The sequence below is a fragment of the Mytilus galloprovincialis genome, chromosome 3 (genome assembly GCF_965363235.1).
Source record: "Mytilus galloprovincialis chromosome 3, xbMytGall1.hap1.1, whole genome shotgun sequence".
In the NCBI taxonomy this organism is placed as follows: Eukaryota; Metazoa; Mollusca; class Bivalvia; order Mytilida; family Mytilidae; genus Mytilus; species Mytilus galloprovincialis.
The window spans coordinates 13,424,018-13,444,812 of NC_134840.1; the positions used below are offsets into that span (position 1 = coordinate 13,424,018).

The window sequence follows — 20,795 nt, forward strand, 5'->3', positions numbered from 1 at the left end:
AATAATATCAAGACATGTAGTATTCCACATGAATAACAAAAGATAAAAGTAGACAGTTGTACACACTAAATTGAAAGAAAACGAACTTACAGCCTTTAAAAAAGATTATAAAGCGAAACAAGAAACATAACAACCCTGGAAACAAAAAATCAAATTATAAGGAATAATTTATTGAATTAAAAAGTGAATTTACTTAAATAGCTATATGCATAGTGTTAACAATCACTTCATTGCAAAACAACATATACACAGTCTATGATGTCAGCTAACAAGCTTAAGGTAATGTTATAAAAAGTCTAAACCGTAGCGTTAAATCAAATATAACAATTTGAAGCTACCAGACATTTTTAAATTAATCACAATTTTCGTCATTCTTATGGATACAGCTTGCATATTTTAATATTTTGTCAGAATTAAAACCTGTTTTTGTTAACGTATTGATATATGTTCGTATGCAGATGCATTAAACAGGGTAATACAATTTAGAATGTTTAACTGTCTACCTTTATTAATACTAATGTAATGTATTCATTATCCATACATGCACAATTATGTAATTACTGGTATTTGCAAACAGTGGTGTTATGTTTTTGACTAGAGACCACCGACAACATGTTTATGTACCAGAAGTTTATTCTCGGAACACGGCTGTGTAAGTTATCGTGTAAAAATATCTTCATTTTTAACAATCTTCTTTGAAAGTAATGATTTGTTTTGTGTTTAATGTCCCTAATTTACAATAACTCAAATAAAACATTATTTTGTTCTTTATTTTAACTAACAAATTACACTAGTGAAGTATAGATTCAGTGATATTCAGATCATTGAGCATACTAAATTATGCTTGATGCATTGTAAATGACAGTTCTCGTAGTGATTTACAATAAATGGTGTTATCAGTCCCCTGACAACTCACGTAATTGAAAGAACAGAAAGTATATTAGTTTTTGACCTGACAGGGGTGACAGCGAAATGTTTATTTATTTGTCTAACCCGTGTGAACTGTTAATGTTTAAAATTGAGGTCGATTGATATGTTATGCTATGTCTAGGATTTGCTTGTAGATGGTCAACGATACTGTTGACTTTTTTTTAATTATAACCACCAGATGATATTAGCAAATTAGAAAATCCAAGGGGGATCTTATAATCTCGCGTGATCTGGACATAACCTAGTTACAGATACCGATCGATAAGTGTATCATGAAATAGTAGGCTCAAGTAAAGTACAAACACATAATTCATAAAATCGTACGATTTATATTCCGTGCATAACATTTCTTTTTTGATTTGTTGACAATATTTATACAATCAAAGACCATGCGTTTCTTTTGAATTAGTTGTCTCGTTATTGGTATATTTCTTTTTCGAAAGAAAGGTCAACTAACTAAACCAAAAGACAAAAAAGTATATAAAAAAGACATGAGTAAAATTGATGAAGCCTGATTTTGGAATAATCATACTCAATCTGTGTTCCTGTTATGAAATCTATTCAAATAGTAAAACAAACGGATACACATATACTTACGTTATATGATTAAATACTGATGTATGACAATTTCAGTGTTGTTGTTCATTCACATATTACACGGTTATGACATGCTAAAAGAAATATATATAATATTTTGAAAGAATATCATTTAAAGTTGTACACACGGGGGGATACTAGTCGCAAACAAGGATATTAATTTAGCACGTTCTGTGTATCTGTCAGCCGTAATCAAGCAATAAACACTGGACACTTTTAATTTGCAAAACACTCATTTGCAAATCCGCCGCCGCCTCAAACAAGAGCTACAATATCATGTATATAACCAAAATGTGCGGAATTACATGGGATTCAATAATTTCATTGGTTTTATACTGTTACTTTCATATTTATTTTGCAATTTGAATTATAAAAACATGGGATTTTCAATATCCCATGGGACAGGGCAAAATCCCATGGGATTTACCATTATCCCATGGGATTTTGGTTAAATCCCATGGGATTTTTTTTGGTCCCATGGGATTATTGTAGTCCCATGGGATATTTGTTGTCCCATGGGACAAAAAAAATCCCATGGGACTATAATTATCCCATGGGATTTTTAATATCCCATGGGACAAAATAAAATCCTATGGGATTAAAATTATAAATATATATATATAAATATAAAGTTATGTGTATGTTACAATGAATGCTGTTTGGTAGTAAAATGTTTTAAATGTATACGAGTTTTTTTTTTATTTTTTATATATACATATATATAATTTTTTTTAAATTTTGTCACAAACATGTTTTTTATTTGTTTATATGACAATAAATATTATTCTTATTTTGGAATGTATAATAATAATATTTTACAGTCAAAGAATAAAGTCCTTTCACTGAAACAAAATGATGAAATTTCTAAATAAATGAAAAAATATTGTTTTGAAATCTTTGTCTTGTTTATTCTATTATGAAAAATAGAACTGAAAAAATATTTCATATTCTGACTGAATAGTTCACTCTTTTCATGAGGTAAGATTTTCTTTGTTATAGGTTCATTGCAATACTTGTATAGGCAAACAATTTGAATTATATATAACTTTGTGGTGTACATAATAGTATGCTTATAATTGCAAATTTATAATATAAACACTTTTTGTTAAAGTTTTTGCTTTCTTTATTCACAGCTTGCTATGTACAATTATTCAGTCCACTATATAAGAGTGAAGTCAATAAATAATTTCATTCACTAGAATATTCCTGCAATTCTTAGACAAAACATTTTTTCAATCTGTTCTTCATAGATCTTCCTCTGTACATCTTTATTGAATGGAGAGATTCAAATGAGAAGACAAAGCAAGTTTATTTGGACAACAACATTCTAATATCTTGTTCATTCGTTCCATCTTTCAATTGATAATTACATTGTTGTATTTATATGATCAAGTTCTTGTGCATCAATGATCGTGATGATATGACTCCTTTTTGTTTATAGTCATCATGTTGAAATTTCCTCTTTCAAATAAATGTAGGAAAAAACATGTTCCATTTCAAATTAATAAAAAAGTCGCACTAAGGAGAAAAATATCAGCTTTAAGTTTTCCGTTCAGTATTGATCTGTGAATGATGACCATGAAAATCCAGATTTCTGACCTACAAATACACAAACTCAAAAATTATCAGTGAAGAGATCAATAAAATGGCTATTTTATCATGTTTATGATTAATATGATAAACTTTCATTTAAATATTCAAATACTAAATTACAGAAATCGCTTAAATTTTATAATAGTTTAGTTAAAGTACAGCTTATTTAAAATTATAATAAAAAATATAGGCCACCGATGAGTTAAATAAGATATTACATTTTTAATGCCAAAAAATGGCTTTTTTGCACCAAAGGGAGATAATTTGGAGCTTTTTCAATGATATATGCATTTTAAAAGTCATCTGGGGCCAAACCGAATTGATTGTTTTGAATGATTTGGTGTACCATATGATAAAGATATAAATAAATTGAGTTATGAAAAAAAAATATTAAAACATTTTTCTGAAATTGTTATACCCTAGAGCCTCCTTAAATGTCATTTGATCTCTATTGGAGAAATGTCTCATTGGAAATCAGACTGCTAAGTGTTTCTTATTTTTATATCAACCCAGCCATATTATACCTGTCTAATATCAGGAGCTTGTACATAGTTCAGTGGTTGATGTTGGTTCATACCCGTCATTTTTATTTTTCATAATTTTTTGTTTTTATAAATTAGTTTGGTATATTTGACGTTTGAATTGATGCTCTGTTTCAAATTTGGTTAGTGTTGACTTTTATAGATTACTATAACATGTATAGGGTATGGGTTTTCTCATTACTTACAGGTCATCAATGGCCTCTAATAAGTAATTACAATGCTTACATCCACTAAATTGAACTCTGATGGATAGTTTTCTCTTTCATCATACCACATCTTATTTTAATAAATATTTAATTATTATTCAAGGACAAAATTTTTTATAACAGTGGACTTACCATTTAGGCTTTGTTGACCTCTGTAAATCTTATTTTGTTGATGATTTCTTCTGTTTATAGTTTCCCCTTTATCTTTCATGTTCTTGCCCTACACATAAAAGGGTAAACATCATTTAATGACAAAAATAACTACTACATGTATTACATATTAGTAGGCAACTGAAAATTTTGTCTTATTTGTATATAACATCAACTTACTCATCATTCTTGCTGTTCAATATCATGAATATTATCATTATTCTATGAATATGAGGTCACAGTAAAATTAACCTTGGCAGGCAGACATCTTTTTTTATATGATACCTTGTAGTCATTCCATACAACAAGTAGACCTATGCTTAAAAAATCTAAGGCCAAAATTAAAAATATGTTTGTTTCCCCTCCCCCCACACGGGTCAAAAATAAGCGCCCGGGTCAAAAAATTATTTTCCACAAAAAAATCGAAATTATTTTTTTCCTGAAAATAATTTGTTTCCATTTTTGGAAAGTGCTTGAAAGCAGAAGGATTAATAATCTAAATAAATACACTCAAATTGAGCACAAACAACTGATAAGTGGCCTGGACTGGACAAGTCAAACCATTCATGTGACCATGCTATGACAATCACATCCAGTTAAAAAAAACTAGAGGCTCTCAAGAGCCTGTGTCGCTCACCTGTTAATGTGTTTACTGATGTCGGCCATCTTCGTTGGTAGGCGGGGTCATTAGACACTTTTTTTTTAAATAGATACCCTAGTATTATGATTGTGGCCAAGTTTGGTTAAATTTGGCCAAGTAGTTTTAGAAATGATTTTTATACAAGTTACAAAAATGACGAAAAGTTGTTCAATATTGACTATAAAGGGCAATAACTCCTTAAGGGGTCCTCTAACAATTTTGATCATGCTGACTTATTTGTAGATCTTACTTTGCTGAACATTATTGCTGTCTACAGTTTATCTCTATCTATAATAGTATTCAAGATAATAACCAAAAACTGCAAAATTACCTTAAAATCACCAATTTTAGGGCAGCAACCCAACAACAGGTTGTCCAATTCAACTGAAAATTTGTGAGGGGATATATCTTATTCTGATGGACATTTAAATCTTGAAAGATTTGCCCTAAATGTCTTAGTTTCAAAGATATAAAGCAAAACCTGCATTTTACCACTATGTTCTAATTTTAGCCATGTCGGCCATTTTGTTTGAAAGGCTGAGTCATCGGACACATTTTTTAAACTAAAAACCACAATGATAAATGTGGCCAAGTTTGGTTAAATTTGGCAAAGTAGTTTTAGAAATGATTTTTATACAAGTTACAAAAATGACGAAAAGTTGTTAAAAATTGACTATAAAGGGCAATAACTCCTTAAGGGGTCGACTGACAATTTTGATCATGTTGACTTATTTGTAGGTCTTACTTTGCTGAACATTATTGATTTTACAGTTTATCTCTATCTATAATAGTATTCAAGATAATAACCAAAAACTGCAAAATTTCCTTAAAATAACCATTTCACAGGCAGCAACCCATCAACAGGTTGTCCGTTTTGTATGAAAATTTCAGGGCAGATAGATCTTGACCTGATCAACAATTTTACCCCATGTCAGATTTGCTCTAAATGCTTTGGTTTTTGAGTTATAAGCCAAAAACTGCATTTTACCCCTATGTTCTATTTTTAGCCATGGCGGCCATCTTGGTTGGTTTGACAGGTCACGCCACACATTTTTTAAACTAGATACCCCAAGGATGATTGTGGCCAAGTTTGGTAGAATTTGGCCAAGTAGTTTCAGAGGAGAAGATTTTTGTAAAAGTTTACAGACGACGGACGCAGGACGACAGACGACGAACGCCAAGTGATGAGAAAAGCTCACTTGACCTTTCAGGTCAGGTGAGCTAAAAAAAACCTGCCTTCCTGGTCTGTTTACAAAGGGTAGACCCGGGGAGGGGAAACAGACATTCTTTTAAATGTGGCCTGATAAAATGACAAAACCAAGAAAACTTCTCATTGACCAAAGAACAATAAAATGCGGTCATGGTTTATATATGAATCTGCCATTCAGACATGCACACTTTACAATTGTTTCATATCTACCAAATATAATCTACCTGTAACTTTAAACATATGATAAACTGACAAAACAATGCAGTGTTTCATTGCCCAATGAACCATGAAAATGAGGTCAAGTTCATATAAAATATGACAGACAGCTAAGTGCATCTTACAATTATTTCATTCACTAAATAAAGGGGCCTTATTGCTTACAGTATCCGGAAAATTGACCAAACCACAAAAACTAAATATTTTCAAAGTTCCTTATACCCTGCCAATTTGTTATGGTTGTGCCTGTTCCAAGTCAGGATCCGATAATTCAGTGATTGTCGTTTGTTTATGTGTAACATATCTGTTTTTCAATTTTTTTGTACATAAATTAGGATGTTAGTTTTCAACTTTCAACTTGGCTATCATGTGTAAAATCATACAAGTGTTGGGAAAACAGGAAGTTGTCGAGTGATGAATCTGAAAATGCATCACACAGTATAGCTGACTTATTTAACCCTGAAACCAAATTTCAGAAATCCTTCTATTGTAGTTCCTAAGGAAAATGGGACGAAAAATATTCATCGGATGGACTGACTGACGCAAGGATGGATGGACAGACAGGGGTAAAACAGTATACCCCCCCCCCCCTTTTTTTAAAGTGGGGGCATAATTTTAATACGGGGCTATAAAAACCCATGCAAGATGTCAAAACAAAAAGAAGTAACCTAATTCTTACTTGTTAGGGGCTATTTATTTATTGTCGGTTATACATATAACAATAAAACATATTAAAGGTCTGTAGAGCTTTTATCCGACATACATATATATGACAAGCACAATACATTTGTACATGAAACATAAAGCTCATCACTGAGATAGTAGTCTCAGATAGAGGGAGGCGGGGTCAACCAAACTCCCCTATTCAATCTGAATGCAGGACAGAAAGTCACAGTCAAAAAGTCACACACTGTCACAGGACAAAAAGTCACAATTTAGTTTTGAGATTATTTTTCTTTGAACAAGAAAACACTCTTTTTGTATTTTTCTTGAAGTTTTATACATGAACATGATATAGCAACTTTAAATTAAAATTTATTAAAAACAAATAAATCAGTGCATTAGGTTTGCGCACATTACCATTACATTTGCGCACAAAAATCATTACGTTTGTGTGCAGCTTTTGATTACATTTGCACGCATTTTTTAACATGTAAATATAAAAAAAAGATATAGTATGATTGCCTTTTACAGCTGACTATGCGGTATGGGCTTTACCTTGGGCTTTGCTCATTGTTGAAGGCTGTTTGGTGACCTATGGTTGTTAATGTCTGTGTCATTTTGGTCTCTTGTGGACAGTTGTCTCATTGGCAATCATACCATACCTTCTTTATATTGGCTTATGGTTGAAGGCCGTAAAGACCTCTAGTTGTTAATGTCTGTGTCATTTTGGTCTCTTGTGGACAGTTGTCTCATTGGCAATCATACCACATCTTCTTTTTTATATTATGAACAATTTCCTAAAATTAAAAATGAATATATGTAATAAAAAGAAGATATTTCAAAATCTTTTTTCATTTATATTCAATCAATTGTCAACAAATTGTTTGTGACTTTTTGTCCTATTAACTTTGTTACTTTATGCCTGAGTTTGACATGTGTTTGACTTTTTGTCCTGTGACTTTTTGTCGGAATGTCCTGTGACTTTCTGTTTTTGCAGAAGTCCAGGGAGTGTTAAAAAATCACATGTGCAAGTTGAGAGTCAACACTTACACAGGGACTACACAATACTTTTTCAGAATGTCAGCAAAAAAGAATCACTGGTGACAGGGGAGTGTAACCGATGAATTGATCCTGAATCAGATAAGATTTTCCCGGTACGTCTAAACACCGCTCAGGAGGACCTCCTGGGTGCACACATGCAGGGCATACAAAGTGCACTCATGGCAGACCCTATATAGTCGCCGTCGTATCTGCACACATGATTGATGAGGGCCCTCATGGGGTTTTTGATTATGTGATTACTTGGCCGTTTTTTTAATGATTATTTGATTATTAAGCCAAATATTTCATGATTATTTGATTACCTAGGACTGTATTTTTAGTTTATGATTATTTGATTACTAAAGATAACCAAATATTTAATGATTATGTGATTATATTGGCAAAAAAATGGTGATTATGTGATTACTAGGACCCCCCATGAGGGGCCTCATTGATGTATATATTCGTTATAGATCGTCATACACTTCTCATTTTAGAGTTAAATTTGCAAGCAACCTCTTAAGATTCTAAAATAATAATGCTACTAAAAATATATTATTTCCCCCAATTTTCGCAATTTTTTCGCCATATAAAATATTTAGGCGACTGTGCTTTTAGTGAATATAAACGATGACGAGGCCTCACGAATAAATATAAATATGAAATATACTGGAACATCGATTAGCATAGATCGAGCAGCAGAGTAAACTTCCACATAAATCTCGAAGTTTAATATTTACACCGGATAATATAGACTGTGCTCCTGAATAAAGTTGTCAAATACATTAATTTGTGTTTTTTACTTCTACAAGAAATTTGATTCAAATGCTAATTACGCACCATTTGCTGAGCACCCTTATGGAAATATAAGCCCTCTGGCACATAGTTGCGGCAGCAGTATGGCTATGCTGCGGCTTTATTGCTGCAAACTGTTGCGGCTTCGATGCAGCGATAGCATATTTCGTATGCAAATTAGTTTTCTGGCACCATAATTGCGGCTATATTCTGGCACCGTTGCGGCAATATTCTGGCATCATGTAGCGGCACTGATGCGGCTATAGCGTAATTCGTATGCAAATTAGTTTTCTGGCATTATGATTGTGTTGCTGTTGCGGCGCTAATACGGCTATATTCTTGCATCATTTTATTTAGTGACAAAACATGCGAATAGGCTGTGCTTTGTATAAAATGTATTGTGCCGGCAAAAACAAGTTGTCAATGCATTATATGACATGCATTCATGCATTATAAATTTGTATGCACAGGCACATAAAATAAATGTATCTGCATAAAAAAAAAAATGAAAATTTTTAATGTGCCCTAAGTTTAACAAATAATATTGTGTTATTTACCAAACTACAAGTATGCAATTAAACTGCTGCAAAAAAAAAACCCAACACAAACTTCACCGATACATGTATAGTGAACTCAGATGAGGCCATGTTATTGAAATACACAATTAATACAAGATTGATCTTTTCTATACATGCAATTACTTGATATGAGTTTACTTACAAGTCTTCAAATCTTCCAAAAAAAAAGCTAGAACACCAAATTCTTCAATACAATTATAATCACAAGCAACATGGTGGATTTCTAACACACTAGTACAGGGAATAGCTAAAAACGCAGGAAATGACATCATCAAATATTCTGGCTATATTGTGGTGCTCTTTAATTTTGAAAGGAATTAGTGTCGCAATGATGCCAGAACAATGCCGCTAGCAGCATCATCCGGCACTACTCCGGCAACAATCCTCTGGCAACCTGATTAGGTTGCAGCTTTAAAGCCGCAACGGTGCGGCAATGCTGCAGCAACATTTTAAATTTCATAAGGGCAGAGAATCATTCTAAGCCAGGAACCGTCTATACTAACTGATAACAGTAAGAATAGAAAGTCTCTGTAAAAAGGCAGTCAATACTAACAGAACTGTATTAACTTAATGATACATGTACATCAAGTTCCAGCACCTCACCAAGCACCCTTGCCTTGCATACTGAGATGGCAAACTGGTGTGTGTCAGTATTTTAATATAAAACTGCGTAACTTAGGTTCATATCGTTTGATTCAACGTTTGTTTGGTTATTTTTTAAGGATCGTTGTAAAATTATATCTAAATCTTTGTTAAAATACGATTTTAAATTGTTCAATTCTTTCTATTTCATAATTTTGTCAAAGTCTACTTTTTAAAGTTTTAAATTTTACAAAAAAATGAATATTCCAATTTGATTTGAAGAAAATCTTTTTGAACTGTCATGACATGGTGTTGCAAAGCTGATTACAGGTAACTATAACATACAGTAATTTTCCATTACGACAGTGCGTGTATTCTCGGGTGTGTATAACGTATAGTTTTCTAGAGAACATCCTGTCTACGTGTAATACAGATTGATGACATTATACAACATTTCTTTGGTTAAATGTGATAAGGTATCTGTGTCCATTCCCTATTTCAACACCACTAATTTTTCGAAGAAAAAAAATCAAAAAAAAAATTATATGAAATTAAGAAGAAAAGTAGCAAATATAAACTTCAGTAATTGCGCATTGAGTAAACATAATTCCAATATTGCATGAACAAATCCGTGAGAAAACGTATATATACATGTATGAATATAGATGTGTTTTAAAAGACCTATTGGCATTATTTCACACTATTAGAGGGGTCACGTCCAGTCATGCTTCCGTGATTCCCTATATAATCTACCATTTGTTTCCCAAGATTTAGGAGGGGGCTGGTATACACATATATATATAAATATACCTCTGCGGCGGAGCCAGCCATTTGAAAAGAAGGGGGTCTCAACCCAGGACAAAAGGGGGAGGGGTGGTTCCAACCATATGTCCCCATTCAAATACATTGATCGTTCAAAAAAAGGGGTGGTTCCAACCCCCGAAACCCTCCCCCTGGATCCGCCACTGATACCTAGTATGCATATAATTAAGAACAGCTTTGAATATATGCATATAAAATAATGGTACGTTTAAAAACCGTTCAGGATCTCCTGGTTGCACACAGGACATTAAGTAACTTAGGACATGTATATATAATAGTAAGAGTTCAGGGTATACATTCGATAACTAACATATTTTATAATTTTGTAATTTTTGTTTTGATAAAATCAGAGACATATAATACATGTATTGAGACATATATAATACATGTGTCTCTGAAAAAATCAAACCATCTTTAAAGAAGTTATTTCAGTTTGAATCGACTGTCTTTTGCATTAGAATTCCAAAACGTTAATGTTATTTACAAATGCCAAAACCTGCAAGAAAGAAACATTTATATTCGGTGATTTTTACACTAAACGTTTTCGTAATTTGTTTTAAAAATATTAAAAAGTACATGTACATCGTTTTTTCAAGATTTGTATAGTAACTGGTTTAATTAAGTCCCCTTGATGAAATTTAAATTGCGAGACGCTAATTAATAAACTATGATCTATCTATCGGCGGGCGTATGACATTTGCGCCGATTTTGAAAATTTTCATTCTTTCATTTGCGCCGATTTTATTTTTTCATTTGCGCCGATTTTATATTTTTCCTAATTGGATTTACAGGTAAGTTACAGGTAAGTTTATACTTTAATATTGGCTGAGCACAGAGTATAAAGACAAATCAAGTGACATTGCAATTGGTAAATGGCTATCCCAATGTTTCAGGTTACCATTCCTTTCCCTAAATGAAATCGTTGACTGCTTCACGTTTGACATTGTCAGACGCTCCGCTCCTTCTGATGACAAATGTCATACATTCTTAGACAACGTGCAAGTACACATTCCATAAAGGTCAACTAATTCGTCAAATATAGAAGATGCGAAATCATAAGAAAGGAATATATTAGATGTGTTGCCTAAACATACTCGGCAAGAACAGATTTATGATTTGAATGTATTCCGTTTTCATGGATTTGAATGCTGCACATATATTTTTAATCATCATTTTAAAAGTATAAACAAAGGGCTTTTATCTTAGGTTTTTACTTCTTGATTTTAAGCAGGAGACAACAGTTACATGTTATGATAGACAATTCATTACATATGTACAACTGGCTAACGGAAGAGGTCTTTAATGATAAATGAAAATAACATTACTGGGATGGAGAGTTGTCTCATTGGCACTCATACCACATCTTCTTATAATATTTCACCTGTAATTTACCTGTAAAAAAATCGGCGCAAATGAAAAAAAAATCGGCGCAAATGAAAGAAAAAATCGGCGCAAATGAAATGCAGATCGGCGCAAATGCAAAACGCCGCTATCGGCATGCGTCGTTATTTGGGATACGTCACGGATGACCGATGGTCATATTCAATACGATATACCAATCATCATTTGAATTTGGGCAATTGATCTTTAATAATTAGGACTAATTGGTGATGGCAGAGAATAAGTCGCTGGTGATGGTTAAAAACATATAGAAGTAAACTTTGCAAAAAAAAAAAAGGTTTCCTCGGAAAAAATTATGAAAATATATGAATATGCTAAATAATTTTTTTTTCCGAAATAATAATTAAAGACGTTTAGAAATAACAAATTTTCACAGTTGGGAAATTTTCAATTGAAGTTATTTCATTTTGAAAACGTTGAAAAATATAGATCTTATTATATGTTAAATGTGGGCCGCTTGGAGATCAACTTGTGAAACCCTGCATAATTAGGGTTTGTCTACTTTCGTCTTTTTATATTACCAAACATTCTATAATCAAGGATTTGTACAAGGCCTTGTTATAATGAATATTATCGCCAATATCACCATAATTAAATAAAGAACAGATACAATATTCGCCTAAAGAGTTTGCCATCTAACAATTCAAAATGAAATGTTGAGTCGAAACTGAGGTACCAAATCTATAAAAAGAATCACTATTTTAGTCGAAATTAAACTGTATATAATATTCTTTTTTTCAAAACTCCTGAAATAATTTAACATTAACTATAGAGAGCTTACATATGCAAATCTGTTTAAAAGTATGTGAGCGTAAATAAAATTTGTTTATTACCCCCCCCCCCCCTTTTTTTCCTTCTATAAAATTTAATTGTAAACGATTTTCGTTCTTAATTTGTGTTTGCTCATTAACTGGGGTTCATGCTGTCAAAAAAAAAATGTCTCCTTGTGTAAAAGTTATTGATAAGAAAAAATTGAAGCTTCCAGAAGAATAACGGTACGTCTAAACACCGCTTGAAGGACCTCCTGATTGCACTCATGACATACGAAGTGCACTCAGGACCTTTTATAGTCATCGCACACAGGATGGATGCATATATTCTTTATACGCTTCTTATTTTAGAGTTAAATTTGGTAGAATTTGTAATTCTTAGAAAATAATAAGGGCACGTGTCACAATACAATATTTTATTAACGTCTCACCTTTTACAAAGCAATACATAACACATTGATTAAAACAAATTACACATATGTAAAAGCCATTCATATAGAATTATGAGAGACGATTATTTACACATTCCAAACAAATTTCACACCGCTTAAAACATTAAATATATATATATACTAAAAAAAAAAAAAAAAAAAAAAAAAAAAAAAAAATTTTAAAAAAATAAATTAAAAATTAAAAAGAAAATTAAGAATATTAAAAAATAAAAAAATGAAAAACAAGCAAATACAAAACTATCTACATGTATATAAAAATCTACGTCTCCTATCTAAAATGTCTCTGCAGGTTTTGGCACACAAACGTATATTGTTAACACCACCTAGAATCACAGATAGCTTATCTTGACTCACTGATTACACAACTACTGAGCCATGAATTATCCAATCAACAAAATTAATTGGATTATCTTTATTGTTGTTTTATACATTGTGTTGTTAGTACAGTGTGACCATGCGGGAAGTAATATTGTGACGTCTAGAATGAATATCACGATGTTTTAAGATTTTCGTCTTTTATTAAAATTTCGTTCCATAAATTTTTAAGTTTTATTCTTAATTTTATTATCATGTCCTGGACCAGTAATTAATTCTTTGCACGAGTTTGAAAAGGGAAATAATTATAAATGTTCATACTTTAAAAGAATTTATATTAATTAAAGTTTTGTATATGGAATCCGTTCTAAACGGTAAAAGCCGTACTTTTCAAACAATCAAACTCATATACATGTAGTTAGATGTTATTTCTCATTTTTATCGAACTTGTCCAGGAATTTTATTTTTGAGTTATACGAATATTTTAAGAAATCCGTTTTTATTAAGTTTTTTTTCTCTAATTAAAGTCGTTTTGTCCAGTTTCACAAGCCTGAAACGAATTTCAATGCGAAAATAAATTCTGAAAATGAACTTGTCTCCGTTTTTTGAAAATTATGATATTTTGGGTATAATTATTTCTAAAAAATATGTAAGTTAGATTGTAGTATCGAGAAATTTTAAAAAAGAAGATGTGGTATGATTGCTAATGAGACAACTATCCACAAAAGACCAAAATGACACAAACATTAACAAAGAAAGACTATTTCGAAGACAGTTTATTGACACGAAATCCGTTCAAACCAAGACTAAGTCTTCGTTCACAGATTTCCGTTAAGGTTAAACTGAATATTGTACATAATTGTCTTCTCTTGTATAATGGTTTGTTGAGAATAAAGATATACTAATGTAATAAAATTTGATATTCAGTCAACATTGTGTTTGTTTAAAAACTTGATTTAGAGAGAGAGATAGAGAAAAGAATCACACTGAAAAACAAAAATCGAACTTGTTACAGAAAAAAAACGCAACTATAAAATAATTTTCTTTATTCGTGAACTGCAAAACACAACAAATTAATTTACCCGTCATCATGAAAAATAAACTGAAAAAGCACATCGAATGAGATATATGTTTTATTTTTTCTATATGCAAATTCATGTTAAAGGTAAAACTGAACTAAACAATACAATTCCTAAAAAACAATAAAGATAATCCAATCAATTTTGTTGATTGGATAATTTATGGCTCAGTAGTTGTGTAATCAGTGACACGTGCCCTCATTATTTTATAAGAATTTACATATCTATCTAAGTTCGATTCAGGCGCGGATCCAGAGGGGGAGGGGGGTTCCGGGGGGGGGGGGGTTGGGGTTGGAACCCCCCCTTTTTTAGGCCGATCAATGCATTTGAATGGGGACATGTAGTTGAACCCCCCCTTTTTTTGCCCTGGGTTAGGACCCCCCCCCCTTTTTAAAATGGCTGGATCCGCCCCTGCGATTTCAACTTCTACCAAAATTTGACTCTAAAATAAGAAGCGTATAACGAATATAAACATCCATCATGTGTGCAGATATGATTACGGTAATGGGTCCTGAGTGCACTTTGGATCACTTTGTATGTCCTGAGTGCACTTTGTATGTTCTGAGTGCACTCAGGAGGTCCTGAGCGGTTGTTTAGACGTACCCGAAGAATAAATCATTTCCTGAACCTAAAATACATTTATCTGTAATTAAAGAAAATTCGCCTAAAACATTCTCTGATATATTTAAACAATCAATTGTAAAATAATTAATTCAACGTCGGACTTTCTGTCTGTTTACTAATACTTTTCTTGTTCAGTTTAGTTTATACCCATAATAGATGAACGGAAATAAGTACTTTTTTTAGGAAAATTTACAATTAGATGAACGGAATTAAGTACTTTTTAGGAAAATTTACAACTCAAATTTTCAAAAACAAAATTCTACACTTTTTACCTAGCTGGATGTTTTTCTCTGTCTCGAAGCCGCAACCTTTGACCCCGTATCAAACGTAGCGACCAACACCTCACATGACGTATTCTCGATGTTGAGGTATTGACAATATACAATCACATTTATCAATCACATTTATCAATATACAGCAAGTAAGTAATTTGGTGTTGAATGCCAGTAGATCAGAATTTGTTAATTGAACTTTACCTGTTTAAGGGGCACTAGCTGCCAAATTCATGTTCTTCATCGATTTTAATAAAATTCACATAACGTGTATATAGTGTTGAATTGTTTATTAAAATGTTGCGCACAATCTTGGCTGATATGCATAAAACCATTATATTTCATGACACTGCATGAAAAAGAAATTGACTTATCGCATAATACCAGAACCAGAGACATATATATTGTATCTAATATCTCTGCCAGAACTAAAAAATAAACTACAGTAAGTCCACATACACATAAGAGGGTATGGATGTGAATTAACAGAATACAGAACAAAGGACAAAGAAAAAAAGGAATAAAGAATAGTGAAAGAAAGAGAATAATGGAAAAAAGTGTAAGTTATTAAAAATATAACTAAAACAAGAATGTGTCCCCAGTACACGGATGCCCCACTCGCACTATCATTTTCCATGTTCAGTGGACCGTGAAATTGGGGTAAGAACTCTAATTTGACATTAAAATTAGAAAGATCATACCATAAGGAACATATATACTAAGTTTCAGGTTGATTGGACTTCAACTTCATCAAAAACTACCTCGACCAAAAACTTTAACCTGAAACAGGACGAACGAACGGACGAACGAACGGAGGCACAGACCAGAAAACATAATGCCCCTTTGCTATCGTAGGTGGGGCATAAAAAGAAGACAGAAAAAAAGACACCCCTCCGAGACGAGCCTTACATGCACTGTTATTACCCAAGGTTAATTTTACGGCGGCTCATTTTATTTTGGCTTAGAAATAAACATAATTGACAAGTTTCCTTCCCCTGCATTCTCGATCCCACATGTAAATAGCACGGTGATTTCAAAAAGACATTGATACATCATTACAACACTTGCCGTCAGTATTTGAATATATTGATTAAGAAGGTATAGAAGATTAATGCACGCACACTATTATCCACCACTGGCCTAAATAGTTAGTCCGCAAACAACGAGGGTCATAAAAACCCAGCACTTTGAACACAGCCACCGACATGGTGTGAATCTGAAAGCTTCCCACTATCCATTTCTACCCATAGAAAACTTTTGCCTTTCATTTATCAAAAATGAAATATGTTGATATTAATGGTATATAAGAATTATTGGGGAATTCAAACCATTCCTATTGTAAGTGATAAAACTAAATTTATATCAGGGTGATTGAAATGAGGAAAAAAAAGGGGGAATCAGGAGTTCAGGGCCCCCTGTTTGGGAAAAGAATTGGTTGATTATATATGGAATCACTGAGTCATGGCAGGAGCAGGCCCCTCTTAGGCAGTCGGTGGGCCCCACTTATGAAAAATTCTGGATCCACCACTGTGGTCATGGTGGTCTTCAGTTGTATTATCTTTTAAAAAAAAAATTACACCTGTATAGTGTATATTCTTTAGTGTAAATCAAGGGAAAATTCTGTGAACTATCTGTGCATTGGGGCTTATTAAAAGGTATTTCGGGGGGAAGAAAGAAGGGAGGGTGAGTCCATGGGAGGTAATCCCCACCCCTTTCAATTTGAGAATATGCTATTATCTTGTAAACGGTCCAGATCCCCATCCCTAAACCATATATATTCTTGAATGGGACGATAAAACAAATCAAATGAAATTAAAAGGAGGTCTTTGGGGGTTACCCCACTCTGTTCAATTTGAGAATGTGCTATTATCTTGTGAACGATCCAGATCCCCACCCCTAAACCATATATATTCTTGTCGGGGACAATAAAATTAATAATGAAATAAAATAAAAGTGAAGTCCCACCCCCTCTAGTTTGAAAACTTCTAAACGGTCAAGATCCCCACCCCTAAACCATATTTATATATTCTTGTATAGAACAATAAAACAAATCAAAGGAAATATAGGGAGAGTCCATGGGGTTCACCCCCACCCCCACATGTTTGAGAAACTTTTAAATGGTTGAGATCCCCTGTCATCCAGTGGTTAGGTGAAAAAATTTCAGGATTCCTGATCCCCACCGTCAAACCATATATATTCTTGTATGAGACAATAAAACAAATCAAATGAATATAGGATCATCCCCTTTGTCTTGGGTTGGGAACCCCCCCTTTTTAAAATGGCTGGATCCGCCCCGGCATACCATCTAGCTAGCTATAAAGGCTTTAAAAATATGAAATCAAACAAGGAAATTAACAGTGTAGGCAACTGTTTTGAATTTAAAAAAAAGTCTTTTACATATATATAACAATGTTAAATTTTTTGTGCATTTATTTTTGCTTATCGTATTTTCAATAATAGACAAAATTGCATGATTGAATATTGTAATTTAAGAAAAATCAGCATACATGATATAAAATGGGAAGTGGAAACTGGGAATTTGACAAAGAGACAACAACCCAATCAAAGAGCAGACAACGGCCGAAGGTCACCTATGGGTCTTCAATGCAGTGAGAAAAATTCGGCACTGGTCTTCAGCTCATAAATATGTATCAGAAATGAAAACGAGATACAGCTTTCAGTTGTATTAATAAAAACCTCACAATAAGTTCTGAATATCAGAATATACAGTATTGCAAGATTCTCTCAAAATGTACACATAGAGCTGAAAAACTGTCAGTGACTTTAAAATTAATCATGCTTACATTAAAGTCCATGGAGTCCATCTTAATATGCATACTCTCGTAAAAAGGAATATAAGTATGCAATAGACATCAAGTTTTCAAAAATAAGAGTATCTATGCCATTAATTTACGACAAGATCTTAATCAAGTAATAATTTCGGTTTGTTTAAATATTTCGGAGGTTAGTATGACCTCCTCTTTGGTGATGATGTTTTCGTTTTAAAGTTGGGAAAATTGTTTGTACATGTACCAACAAAAATAAAAACACAAATTCAATCTAGAATTATGTTTTTATCATTTTTTTATGTTTAGGTTGTCAGCAAGATGAAAAGGACAAGTATGCAGTTCAAAATTCAAAATGTGGATAAGTTGAGGTTCTAGGTCTTACCTTTGCAGATTTTCATATTTTGCATGAATGAATTCAAAGGTTATATGATGGACAGCAGAGAAAGAAAAAAACAACTTTTCAATTATCCTGCTCCTGGATAAATGTAAAACATCTTGTTTTTCGGTAAGTTTTATGCTCTGTTTTGATAGTGTTAGTGCATTCATCTTTCCAGTCTTTCCTCTAAATTGTAAGTTTTTGGTGAGTGTTCACCATGAATTTCAGTAAGTAACTTGTGGATTTACATGTATATACTCAAAATTTAGTACTAATATTAATGGGATTTTAGCATGACATCCTGCCAAATGCTTGTTAATCATGTTTATGTTCCAGAACAAACAAGTATTTGGACTGTACGCATACAGTCTGCCCAATTTTAAGAAGTTGGTCAAGTTTATTACAAACAAATGTACAGTACAGATCAACATAACTGAAATCTTTAATAGATTAATACAAAAAGTTTAATTGCAGTTAAAATAAAAACACAGGTTTGGTTGAGCTGGTACCAGACAGTACAAGTATACTTAAATGGTCTGACTGTACACATATGGTGGGACTGTAAGTTCTGGACCATAAAAGTAAGATCCGAATACTGATATGGTCTGGAACATTTATACATGTCTTAAAATTAATATCAAACACATTGGTGTTTTTGAACTTGGTAATAAGTTATGTGATAGAACTATAATGTGTTGGGATATCAAAATCAAAAATATCCCATTTTTACTTTTAATAAAGAAGAAGATTATTGATGTATGTTTAAATGTATATTAAAATGAGACAGCAAGCCAACAACACAAAAAAAAAGAGGATAAAACATACATATTTTGTTTGTATCAATGTTATAATTTCCAATATCATGAATATGTTCAAGGTATTTTTTCATTGAAATAAAACACAAATTGAAATCTGTCTGAACTTCAAAAGCTTAAAGAAATATTGTTTCTGTTGTCTGCATTTTGTATAATATATTGCAAATTTTTGTGAATAATGGAATGTTATTATAGTTGTCTAAAGTTTTAACTTTTAACATTGATCTTTATACTGTAAAATTCATAAATTATTGCGTGCATTTATTATTGCGATTCTGTCATTTTAGACTTAAATGCGATTTTAAATTTTACGATTTTGAAAAATCCTGTTTAATCCATATAAAATATTTCATAATACGAGTTTAAATTATTGCGTTTACAACTCTGTTGCATTTTTCGCAATAAAAAAAAACTTGCATTAATTCCGAATTTACAGTATATATATATATTATGTATATAACTTGGGAAAATACCCAAATTTTATAAAGAAGAATAAATTAATTGATTGTTATATGGTATTAGAATAGGAAGATGTGGTATATTGCTAATTTGACAACCCTCCATCAGAGACCAAAGGATGTAGGCCGTTAGCAACTGATGACACTGGACAACCTTTAACAATCAGTAAAATCCATACCGCATAGCTATTTTTATTGAAAATCATATTATTGCTACATGTATGAAAACAATTTTGTATAATCCATTACTTTAGATTTTATTGGTTCTTTTTCAGAAGGATTGAAATTCACCACCTAAAATAAATGGAGAAAACATAGAAACAAGACCAGAATAAATTCAAAGAAAAAAGTTGGATCAGTTATTATTTTCATCACTCAGTCAATGATTTGAAGATCTTTTAAATTCAAAAAAATATTGAAACCACAATAATATCAAAGTTCTGTGCTGAATGTCCAAAAAGTGGACTATACCATCAAACAATGCTGGATGATAAGAAACTATTAATGTTTTGTGTTGAGGGATATTGTGAAAAAAATAGATTTACTTAAATAGCTACTAGTATGTTAAGCCTAACAATAGAGTTTTTATTGATTTCAAATGGCAAATAATTGTGTTTCAAGAAAGTATTCTATAATTCATGAATAAACATATATTGATACTTACATTATCTGCTTTGTTGTTTAAAAGTTTAGTTTTGAACAGTTAAAGAACAATATGCTAAATTAACATTTCCCAAGAAAAAAAGATATTCAATTAAAAAGATTCATCTTATAATAATTTACTACCAAATAGAAAACATTGTAACATACACATTACTGTTTATTTATATCTATATATTTACAATTAGAATCCCATAGGATTTTAATTTGTCCCATGGG

At 32.0% G+C, this 20,795-nt stretch overlaps 2 long non-coding RNA genes across 2 annotated transcripts; one reads left to right on the forward strand and one right to left on the reverse strand.

Annotated features, from left to right (window-relative positions):
• Nucleotides 1-2,410: 2,410 nt before the first annotated feature.
• Nucleotides 2,411-8,002, reverse strand: LOC143067224 (uncharacterized). Its single transcript, XR_012975880.1, has 3 exons — nt 7,798-8,002; nt 4,001-4,088; nt 2,411-3,126 (listed from the first exon to the last, which is right to left on the reverse strand). It is a non-coding gene; the product is annotated as an uncharacterized LOC143067224 (long non-coding RNA).
• An 8,158-nt stretch (nt 8,003-16,160) lies between these two features.
• Nucleotides 16,161-20,581, forward strand: LOC143067225 (uncharacterized). The gene is made up of 3 exons (XR_012975881.1): nt 16,161-16,576; nt 18,574-18,772; nt 20,192-20,581. It is a non-coding gene; the product is annotated as an uncharacterized LOC143067225 (long non-coding RNA).
• The last annotated feature ends 214 nt before the right edge of the window (nt 20,582-20,795 follow it).